Source organism: Pinus tabuliformis, chromosome Q, assembly GCF_031772625.1.
Source record: "Pinus tabuliformis cultivar Carrire ecotype Pingquan chromosome Q, CPIR1, whole genome shotgun sequence".
Classification (NCBI taxonomy): Eukaryota; Viridiplantae; Streptophyta; class Pinopsida; order Pinales; family Pinaceae; genus Pinus; species Pinus tabuliformis.
In genome coordinates, this window is record NC_142296.1 from 477623292 (window position 1) to 477635318 (window position 12027).

Here is a 12027-nt window from a genome sequence, read left to right on the forward strand (position 1 = left end):
TAGAAGTGGAACGAGCTAGTTTGGCTAGGGCCCAGCCAACCTAGCTCATTTACCCCTCTCACTTTCGTTATTCAGAAAGATGGTGTGGATATTTCTTTTGCAGCTGTGTAATGTTATAGTTTTCATCATTATTTTTCAAGTTCTGATTTAAAATATCTTTTGTAGCGAACGTGTGAAATGAATCCATGGTTTGAGAGTTAGATATGTTTACTTTATCTATGAAATACCTTTCTTGCATTTCCTTTACTCTCAATCTATGTTTTAACTCGTTTTCGATCGGATCATGCAAGGAACTCTTTCTTGCACCAGTGCATGCGGTTGCCTGCACTTTGGTTTAATCATTCGTTTGCAGCGAACAGTGAATCACTTACCTGCATATTATTTCCAGTTATTTCGCAAGTGAATGAATCATTAACTTAGTAACTATCTTCAGTATTAAAAGTACATCTTTAGAGGATTTGGAAGTAGTTGCATAAAATTACCATAAACATATTATACTTGCAAAGAACATAAGCATTTTGAATGGATTATTAAAGTTAGTTAACACATGCAAAACACTTAGACTACTGTTTGATTCTTTTGAAGTGCTTTTATTTCATGAAGTTTATTTCCTTTGCAAGGTTTAATGAATTGAAGCATTTCCTTTTTCATAGATAATTTACTTCAGAATTTCATTTACAGTTGCAATTCTTTTTCAGCACATCTTTCAGTCCTTTCGAAAGTAATTTGGAAACTGGGTGAAGGAAGCTCTGCCTCAGTGCAAGAGCTGGTCTCTTGTCACAAAAACAGAGTGCTCTAAGCCCTGAGGCTTAGAGCACCTTCACTAAGACATAAGTCTTCAGTAAGGAAGGTCACATATACTTTTGCACAGAGATACTGTACCTACACTAGTGCAAGCAAATTGCAACAGTGTAAGGACAGGTTGTTTGTGTGGAAGGAAGACATAATTCTGCAAGTTGTTAGACTGTTTGCCATCCATCTGAAGATGAACAGAGCATTTCTTTCCAGCATTTAAGATTGTTTCTATTGTGTGGAATTTCTTTACTTGATTTACATGCAAATTGACTTTCACATTCCAGCACTAGAGTTTCTTTGATGTCAATTACCTTTCCGATTGTCTTCTATCTGATTTTTCAAAGCATTTCCTTTAAGAAGTAGGATTAGGAGTAGGAAAAGTTCATACCATTCTAGCATTACTTGTGCTTCATCTCTAAGTTTATGAAACCCTTGGGTTGAAAATCAAGTGTTGAGGAGTTTACTCAAGCGCAATTCCTGCACCCAACACCCATGGGGTTTTAGCCCACTAATTGGTGTTACTAACTTCAATCTTGAATAACTTACAAACCGTGAGGAATTACGAGGAGAGCTATATACCGATAGAAATATATTTTTGAGTAGAGTATTCCTATAATTGTTATGAGACGAGAAACCATGAATGATGATGCCTAATGTGCCATGGAAGTTCATGGTCATCCTTGGTGCTTCTTTGATTGACATCAATGACAACCTCATATAATCTTTAGATAAAGAGGAATAACCATCTAACAAAGAAAACATTTCAGACCTTGATACTATTTGTAATATTTTTTCCATGGATGGCATGGGGTAGTTTTCCTTATCTGAGGCATGATTGAGATTTCGAAAATCTACACATGGGTAGATCTCCATGGACTTCTAACTCACTGAAACCAAATTTGACACCCACGTTGAGTGTCGCACTCTGTATATGATCCAGGCATCCAACAATATTCTCAATTATTTCTGAATAAGAGGCTCAAGATTTGTATGTACTTTCCTTATATTTTATTGGAAAGTCTTGGCCCCTTCCGTGATTGGTATGACATATTAGATAATTTGTGTGTCATATGTCTTAAGTTCATCGTACATCCATGCAAAGGCATCACGGTACTGCTTGAATAAGCAGATAAAGGCTTGTTGCTCTTATGGTTTGCAAGAAGTACCAAGATTGACATATTTCAGATCCTTATCAGTTCCCAAGTTAATTTGCTCGTGCGAGAGTGTGGAACTATGGGTCTTAGCATTGACCACTCCCCATAAGTGATTCTGCAGGTCATACAGTTTTTCCAATGATACCACACCCTTGGGGCTGAGGTTTCCTTTGATTACACTGGTTGGATCCTACAATTCCTTTTCATGCTCGTTCTCATTGATTGATGTGTCTTTAAATATGTCATTGTTCTCCATGAAGCATAGTATCTACTGGTCATCATAAAAAATGTGTAAATTAGTGATATTGTCGGGGACGGAAGGCTTATAAATAATTTCAATAGAAAAACCATCCCCCAGTGGTGACAACCTAACAATGACATTTCATAATGCATCCATAGTTGCGTTATGAATTCTTGGAACAAAAATAATATTGAAATCTTGTAAATGTGAAATAAGACGCCATACCTCTTGTTGATAGCCTCTAAGATGAGGTGACACACAATGTCTGGTCTTACATACTTGTCGCACCACAATTTCTAAGTCACCTACCACTTTCAGGATGGAAACATTAAGGTCAATGTCCTTTTGTAAGCCTAAGATGAGTGCTTCATACTCTGCAATGTTGTTCATGTGGCTAGAGATCAAATGCTTTCTTTGTAGTAGGTCTATTAAAACACAACTAGCTCCAGAGCCCTACTACATTTTGGAACCATCAAAGTACATAGTCCAAATATCATATGTACAGGGAATGGGAACTACACTAGTACTGCTACAACTACTGCTCACTATCCAAAGTTCATTATCACCATTTGGACAAGGAAGGAGATCTGACTATGTATCTGGTGGAACTAGGGATGGTTGTGAAAGATAACACCCTAGTTGAGTTTCAAGGAAGAAATTGCCGAAAAGTAATTCTGCGAAAGTCATCGGTTCACTACGTCCATTCAAGGGAGTGACAGTATGTTTCATATACATCTCTGATTCTACCTAGATCTAATTATTTATGCCCCTGTACGAAAGGTTGTTGCAAATTTGTGTGTCCCTTCGCTTTCTCTTGGTTGATCCACTTGTGAGTTCAGATACAAGAGAGTCTTTATTTGTGCTTCCATCCTTCTTCTCCTTCTCCATCATTTTTTCATGACATGATAGTGTACCTGTTCATGCAATTCACTCATGATGAGACGACATCAATTTGAAACCCCCTAGTCTAAGATTATGCATTCTGATCCATCAACTGAGCCAGGGATAAGTGACAAGCTGGGAAGAGGGGCCCAGTGGTTGTGCATTGAGAAGTACCAGTTGCTAGGGGGAGAGCTTGGGCTCTGAGACTGTGCAATGCACAACTTAGGGAGGCTTGAAGGGGAGGACTACGTAGTTTTTAGAGGTAGCAGGGTTTAGTTGAGGGAAAGGACATTAGGAAAGACAACTGTGAAGTTTTGGATGTCAAGGGAGGTTGGGCTTCTGTGCATTCTGCAGTTCAAGCAACCAAGGGAAAATATTGAGGGTTAAAGATATGAAGTGTGCATTTCAAGGCAGGTTGGGAGACATAACTGTGCAATTTTGGGGGTCAAGGTCGAGAGCTGGGAAAATGAATTGCGCAGAGCAGTAGCCCTAGAGAGACAAGGATTGCACATTGCACAGTTATAAGTAGCAATGTCACAACTTAGAGGCCTAAGACTATGCAGTGTGCAGTTCAATTGGGGCCCAATGAAGCTAAGTTGCTCGGTCGGGAAGATTTTTAGAAAATGGCCAAGTGTGGGATAGGTGACGAATTGTGATGAACCTTGACTATGATCACATACTTAGCATAGTTTGACGACATGACAACATACATGAACAAAACATTTCCCTCTGTGTAACTTCCTCATGGAAAGATACGACAAGTGCGACACTTAAGATAGGCTTTAGGATGACTATGACGACACTTGTGCAACAATGCTCAAGGCTTTGTGTATGGATGCGATAGATGTTTACATGGTTGGGAAAACTCATACACACTAAGAACAACCTTCAAAACCATTAGAATAGGCTTGCAAACATTGCACGACAACCAAACATGCCAAAAGACAATAGTTAACCCATCATGCAAAAGGGACCAAAGTACTGCAAGAAAGCTCATGAAATGAGCTATACTATTTGCAAAAACAATATAAGACCAAGGAAGGCTCCGAAATTGAGTGTAAGCCAAAATTTTGGAGGGTGTTGCAGTAGTTACAACACCTAAATTTACCAAGATGTCATGTGAATAGAACATTTATAAGACACATTAATAGTATTAATTTGACATCTTAGTTCCTTCAACCTTGTCTTATTAGCTTATACTAGTAGATCTCTACTACAATAATAACTTTTTCTAAAACTATCTGGGTTTTTGAAACTTATATTTTGAATGCCTCCTTGGTACCTTGAAAAACTACTACATTTAGCACATGACTTGTATTATAGCCATTGTTAAGGATAGTTGATAAAATAAAAACTAGTAACTCTATATTTTTTCTTCAACGCAATATATAGTGAGAAGTATATTTGCTCTAAAATTGTTGTTTCATGCAATTTTGCAACAAAAAAATGGGTTGGGTTTGTGTTGGTGCTTATTCAGGAGAAAATTTTGGATGTAGAGAAAATTCTTGGCATTAAATATTCATTCGTTGATATATCTTAAAGAGGGTAAGGTGAGGGGAAAACTTCAAAAAAATGTTGATGGGGATCCTAAGGGGCTTTGAAATAAACATTATCAAGCTTGGAGCTAAAGAAGAAGATTAAGCAACCCAAGACAAAGTGTCAAATATTTGTTGGCATGCTCTTGGAGAGAAGGCATGGGTGTTGTACATTATATGATACTTTACCCCTTCTAGTCCGTTGGCTTATTGGGGCCTGACACAGTTTTATAAGTGATTGAGCCAAACAAATCTCGAAACTACCGGCCCTTTCGGCAATAGTCCGCGGAGCGAGAGTGAGGTCTCGCCCGAGGTAGTATGGGAGGGTGTTGGAACCAGGTTTCCGCACCCTAGGGATGTCTTGATGAGGTTTGGATGTTCAAGAATTGATCCTGCATGCTTGCGTTGCTCCGTGCAGCCGACTGATCTTCGCGTAGCTCTATAAAGAGCGTGAAGAGACACTATCTAGATCCTTGATCCTTACTATGTTATTATTATATATATTAACTTAATTATGCAGGCCCAATATCCTCATTAACCATTCAACATTTATAACCAATGCGTGCAATCATAAACTATAAAGAGATGCAAATATATAATAAAAGCATAAACATACAGATCTATGAGTAGATGCATAATATTTCAGAATCAACTTATCTTTTATTAGTCCTCTGTTCAGTACAATCCCAACTCCGCCCTGCACACTCAGCTGCAAAGGTCTGCACACATAGTTGCGGACTCTACCAGGCCTCTATGCACATAGCTGCAGGGCCTCTTCCTATTCCTACAACTCAAGACTCGGACTTACATACCTAGAGCAAATTCCTTATTCAAAAACCCATAACACTTAAAATCCAGACTAGAACAAAACCCTTTTTCTACACTTAGAGCCTCACTCTATTTATACATTCCCATGGTCCGCGAACCATGGGTAGGCCGACACATTCTATATTAAATTACAATATTTTATGGCAGACAAACCTAGACTCTCACGCTCCGCGCCTATATTTTGCAACGTCTTTACATTACATTGACCAAAACTTGGATTTAAGCCCCAAAAACCCGCTATGGGGGGATCCGCTACCCAACAGGCCCCCAACACAATCATGGTGACTCATCCCGAGTCACTCGGCTAGTGCAGTGATCTTCGAATGGAGTCTAGCTAGCAACTTTTGCGCTTCGCTGATGTCTCACACACATTCCTTTATTGTCCATTGTATCAATTGTGCATGACTCTCCGATGCATCATTGTCAGAGGCACCTTCTTTCCTTAGCACATATGTATCTTGCATCTGGGCGAGCTTTGCCTCAATCGTGGCGGTGACCATGAATGCTTCCTCGAGCCAAGGTTGGATGCGTGCTTTAAGCCCTACTTCTTTCTGGCATGCGGCATCCACCTGTTCCTTCAGAGCTTGGGCCTCCCTCATCTTAGCCAATCGCTGAGTCAGGGCGACCATCTACATGGTCCCCCAAACATTGTCATAGGCCTGCTACAACTCCTGCACTTCTGTCTCTAACTGCTGTAGAATTGGGTCTTCCTGTAGTGAAGTGAGCGTGAAGAGGGATTGATCCAACAATCCCATGCAGTCCTATACAGCGTGCTCTATTACTTCCAACCCCAATTGAATGGCATAATGGCACTTCTCTCTGACTTTTGGGGGTGTAGAGGGTTGTGCCATCAGTCACAGCTTCACGATCTGCAAGTTCAGATCGAACTGAACCTTTGCAGCTTCCTCTTGGGTCTTCCAGACTCCAACTGCTAGGTGGTGAATCTTTTTCATGATGGGGAGTGCCGCCGACATGACCAACTCCGATATGCTACTACAAGCCTCCTCCATGGCCTATTCTAATCCCTAGTTTTGTGCGACCAGGTTGTCGCACTACAGGCTGAGCTGTTCTAAGTTTAACTTCTACTCGCTCAAGACTTGGAGGGCGCGACCCTCCCTGGAATGAAGCTTGGTAGTTACCCCATCCTGCAGCTGGTATAGGGTTTCTCTGGGAAGGGCGGCCAAATTCAAACCCTAGCCCCTCAAGTCACACTCGGATTCTACTAAGACTATGCCTTCTAGTAACACCAAAGTGTTCGTTGTGTGGGCATGCAACGTCTGCTTAGCTTCAGATGCACCTTCCGCAAGGTACGATGTCATCATTCCTAGAGGTCGAGCCTGTAATGCCTACAACTGCGCTCTGAGTGCCCCAAACACAGTTTTCTGCTCCATCATTAATTCTTCAAGAGCATCCTTAGTGACATCACGAACTGGTTCACCACTATCGAGAAGGTCTTCCTCAGAGGTCTTCGTTGCCTTTGTCTTTTTCCATGCGGTTGGCTTCTCCTGGACGCGTGGCCTCTTGAGTTGGGCCGATTTTGGTGTAGGGTCTGTGTGTTCCTCTATCTCAACGTCCCCCTGTATGTCTCGCTCCATGGACATTTCTCTGCCTCCCTTGGTCCCTTTGATGGGCGCAGTTGTGGTTTCTACCATCTGCACTGTTGTTGCTACCTCAACCACCTTCCGCTACGTGGCTGCTTCCTGTTCCTAACACTTTCTCTCCGCCAACTTCACAATGCACAACTTGGTTTCCTTCTTCCGCTGCTGTGCTGCGATCTTTTCCAGTTCTGCCAAGTCCGGGGTCCGCCACTCTAGAGACCATGCCACCATCACATCGAATATTGCATCATCCATTGTAATGAATGGGAGCTTCATCCGCGTTTGGGTTGGATCCTTACGCGCTCAGATATACAGGTTATGCATATCCGCCTTAAACTCTGCCACACTTTGAAAGCTGTTATATATGGTATGGGACAAGCACAGCCTACGGTTGATCCATGTTCATAAGCTTGCCTCTACGAATGCCCAAAACACTTTTATCTCGCGAATCCTCATTGTGTCTTTTGTTTCCGAGAGCGAGGTGTACCTCGCGGCCTCAGGTAGGTTCCTCTCAATGGTAGGAAATTGGTTGTCCTCCAGCAACTCCCCTGCAACCAAAAAGATGGATAAGAGAAACCAAATGTAGTGGAAGGTCTTACCCTGCTCTTGGGCCTCCCTACAATTTGTCAAAAACTCATTGCAGAGAAACTGCACCTACTTGAACTGGAGCCCCTTTGCGCACTTCTCTGCTAACGCAATTACAGATGCTGGCACCCCGTCTACGCATCATTTCCTCATTAGATTGCTAGCGAGCAGCTAGGCAGCTACGCGCACCCCTTGGTCCTTGATGCTCGCTATTACATAGCCTTGCTTCCTCTTCTCCAGCTTATATTTGGCCTTCATAGCTTTTGCGAGGGCCAAGTCACTGCTCTTTCCTGCTATGGCTGCGGGGTTGTTTCCTTTGATGGGTAGCCAAGAAATCTGGTGAAATAAATCGGCCGTGATGGGAATCGACTCCTCCAGCGAGAGATAACCATCATGTACTAGGCACAGTAGCGACCGGATGATAAAAATTGTGATGGGCGCGTGGTGGTAGTGGCATATCCACCGCAGATGGAGTAACCCAACCTTCTCCACACCACATAACCATTTCTGCTGCAGTAATTTCTGCATGGCCAACTGTGGGAACTTCTCACTGTCCAAGAGGTCCCAGTCTTTGAACTTTATATTAGGTACTCGTCCCAACAGTGGACCTTCAAACCTTATTTCATCCGGAAGAAGCGGGGTCTGGAGCACATTCTTCGTGGCCTCTAGGTCCTTTGGTATATTGGTTGTCCCCTTCCACGGGGGGATGTAGGGGGTAACTTTATCGCCGAACGTACTTGGGAGACATTCTCCGCCTCATCGTCCTATGCTTCTATTTGGGCAATCAGGGCTTGCAAATCTTCCTCCTCCTCCTCTGTTTCAAAGGTGACAACTTTTCCCTTCTCTGCCATTGATAATTTACTAAACTGTAGGTTCTGTGGTGATACCCGGACTGACCCTATTATCTACTTGTCTTTCTATGGTCACAACGTGCAGGGGGACTTTAGAACCTCTAGTGCAGCTACCGCCTCCCCAAGCTACTCCTAGGTCACATGGGGCTCTGGGGTAACTTTTGCGAGTCGCACTCTGGTTCTCGTAGCCGTCATCGTTTCTACACTGGATCCATTCATTCGTGTACTCATGGGTGGCAAGATAGCTTGATGCTCAATGCTCTATACTGGCTCAAATCTTAAACAACCAAGTGTTGCCTCGAGGCTACCCATGGGATTTTATAATAACGTGTGAATTTGAATTCGACCATTCCCTCCATTTCTGAGTCACTAATACCTTCTTGGCGGCAGGTCGTCCCGAATCTAGCTCTTAATTCCTGTCTTAATGGCTCGTCGCCCACTCCTTTATGCCTTAAATTGGACATCTTGTCATGAACAATGACACCAATGGTCACCTCCCAGCCTACCCGCGCAACAACACATCCCCTTACATGTGATTGTGACCCCTGTGACATACTGGCCTTGTGCCTAACCTCCTTCTCGCGCGACTCTCCTAAAGACTCATTTATAATCCCGCACCCTCTTTCAACTGCTTGGAATGCTGAGACTATGCTTCCTACAGATAGTCAGGTGGTCGTACCCCCGGTGCAAGGCTTCAATTTTCTTGCTAGCCCAGGCTGCAGGCATCCTTCAGATACCCTTGCATCCGTTATTACGTTGCATTCTTCTTTGTATGGTACGCTCCCTTGTTTAGTAAGGTGCGGACGCAACCATGATAGCAGGGTCACAACTCCTTCTAATGCAGTAGTAGGGCTAGCTAGACTTGGTCCCATCATGCTTAGTTCCTCGCAGCCTACTTGCGTGACTTCGGTTTCCAATTCACTAATTTCTTCGTCCAATGTCACGTGTTTCTTCCTCAACTGTGCCCAATCTTCGTCAGTTCATGAAGTTTCAAGCTCCCTTGCCGAATGGCTTCCTGTAACTGCCTAATTCCTTTGCCCAGGTCCTCGTGTCCTGTCCCAACTGCAGGAGCTGTGGTCTGGGGATTCTTATCTGCTCTCTTGGTTTCATCTCTTCTTGTCAGTGTTGGTGTCATTTTCGAGCTCCGGTTTTTGCTTATGGTCCTATAGACCCATCGAACCGCTAGTACATGCAGGTCCTAGTCAGTTCGTCTCACCTGGTGAACTCTGTTCATGAATCTGCATAGCTTTTTGAGTGTTTCGTCGTAGAATATTTGTGGAGTGCGTCGCCTTCCCTGCTGTCACGTCGAGTTCTGATTTTCGATCCATAGTTTGGGAGGTGCTTGCACAACATGCTTCTGCACCCATTGACACAAGTGGGCGTGCATACTGCTTCGTCCTAGCTGCTCAGCTTGCATTTGTCACTGGGGACTTCTAAATCGTAAGTGCATCCATCTTCTACACTCGCACCAGTTTCCAATATTATTCTAGTGTGTATTCCACCATCGTGCAAGTGTCACGCGCAATGCCCATTCCAGCGCACCGTACCACTGTTGTTCTGGTACTACACTTTCAAATTTGTCTAAGAATTCATCCACTCCTGTTACCCCATCATATGTTGGCAGTTCCCTTGCTTCGGTCGTCACGCACCGCAGTGATCTAATCATCATGTTGCAATTTAGCGTTGTTACTTCGTGCAACCAATTCTGCTAGCACTATATTTCTTCATCTGAATCATAAGTACATGAACTGTCGTGCTCCCATGAGAGTCTTCAATCTACATTCAGGTTCACCCGATCCTAGTCTTACGTTGTTATCTGGTAAATGAAATCCAGCTCATCATCGCTGTCATCATCGCACACAGGTTCAGTGTAGCGTGCTCCTTCAACTGGATCTAGCGGAACTACTACACATAGAGACCTTTTCTCGAAAATCATCTTCTACTTCTTCAGGTTAATGACTCCATTCATGTCAGTGGCCCAATCTATTCCTAGCAACGCAGGGTAAGGGTTGCTGTCAACAACAATCTCTATCACCTCGAAGTCCATCTACATGCTCGCGCCTTCGATATCAACTGTTACCCCTTGCAACCTCCCCATGGGTAAGATCTTTTGTTGGTTCGCTATCCGTAATTGAATAGGGGACCGCTATAACGCGGGCTTTCCCATGCGTTCCCATGTCTGCTTTGGTAACACATTCACGCCTGAACCTAGGTTTAGTATTACCTGATCCATTTCATATTCGCCAATCTGCGTCGTTAATCTCATTTCCCTCCTGGTGCGCAATGTATGCTTTCCTAGTTTCTGGACTATGCGCGGTTCACCTGAACCTGCACACCTAGCTATCAACTCCTATAGTCCTTTAACTGCCTTATTATCACGCTACAGTTTCATGCATGTTTCTAAAAAGGTAGTAAGCATAGAAGGATCCATTCCTGGCTCTGGTTGATCCTTACTACCCGAAGTAGAAGCCTCCATGAAGCTCTTCTTAGCTTCCATAAACATCTCCTTTGCACGTTCCAAGTCAAACTCAGGCTCCTTTGTAGGCACCTTGTGAACCCATGTATCTCCCTCAAGCTGCTTCCCCTTATCTTCCCCTGTAGTCACACCACTTCTGAGCACCATATTCACATTTGGGTCCTCTTCTCATGGTTTAGACCTCATCATTTAAATATTCTGTGTCGGAGTAGGACGAAGTACCCCTTTCTCGCACATCTGTGCAATCAATGTAGGACAATCTACTGCTTCATGATCGAATTGGGCATAGTATGAATAAGATAGTCTCATCGGGTTGGTACAATTGCGAGCGTAGTGCCCTGGTCATCCACAATTGTAACAAATTAACTGTCTGTGGCCCCTTCCTAGCCCCATTCCTCCTCGTCCTCGACCTCACCATTAAAATCCAGTGCACGCCATCCCCATGGCTAGGCCGAGGCCTCACGTTTCTGTCTGCATTCTATATGTTGGGGTTTGCTCCATCATTAACTCTTCGCTGCGACAAGTACGCTCGTCGTGGCCCACCGATCTACAAAAATTACAAAACAGTTGTTGGGGGATCTGTGTATACTTCTGCAACAAATGATAGTTATCCGTCATGTGCTTTCCTCCTATCTGACAAATCGCGCACCAGATCATGGGTGCCGCACTTGGCCCTACCCGCGCTTCTGGTCTCAACGAAATTGGTCCCCCTCCTGCCAAGTAGTTCGCGAATACTGGATAGTGGTCTTTGTCATGGCCCTAGCCTTTGCATTTTATGCACCACACTTCTTTGTGTGCCTCTGGCCGTGGCGCCCTATCCTGCTTCAAACTCTGCATCTCTAAGCATAGATTCTATAGTTGCACATGGATTTGTTGGACTCCCAATCCCAAATCCTGTATCGGTGTTTCATGCAACCTCATCACCATTTTCAATGCTTCGACTTGGATTGAAAGCTTCTGATATGACAACATCGTCCTTAGGTGTGGTGTCAAATATGCCACAAACCACACGTGGTGCTGCACATCCGTTAGCGTCATATTGGCCTCGTGGATCGTACTCTTCAACCTCTGATCCAGATCCC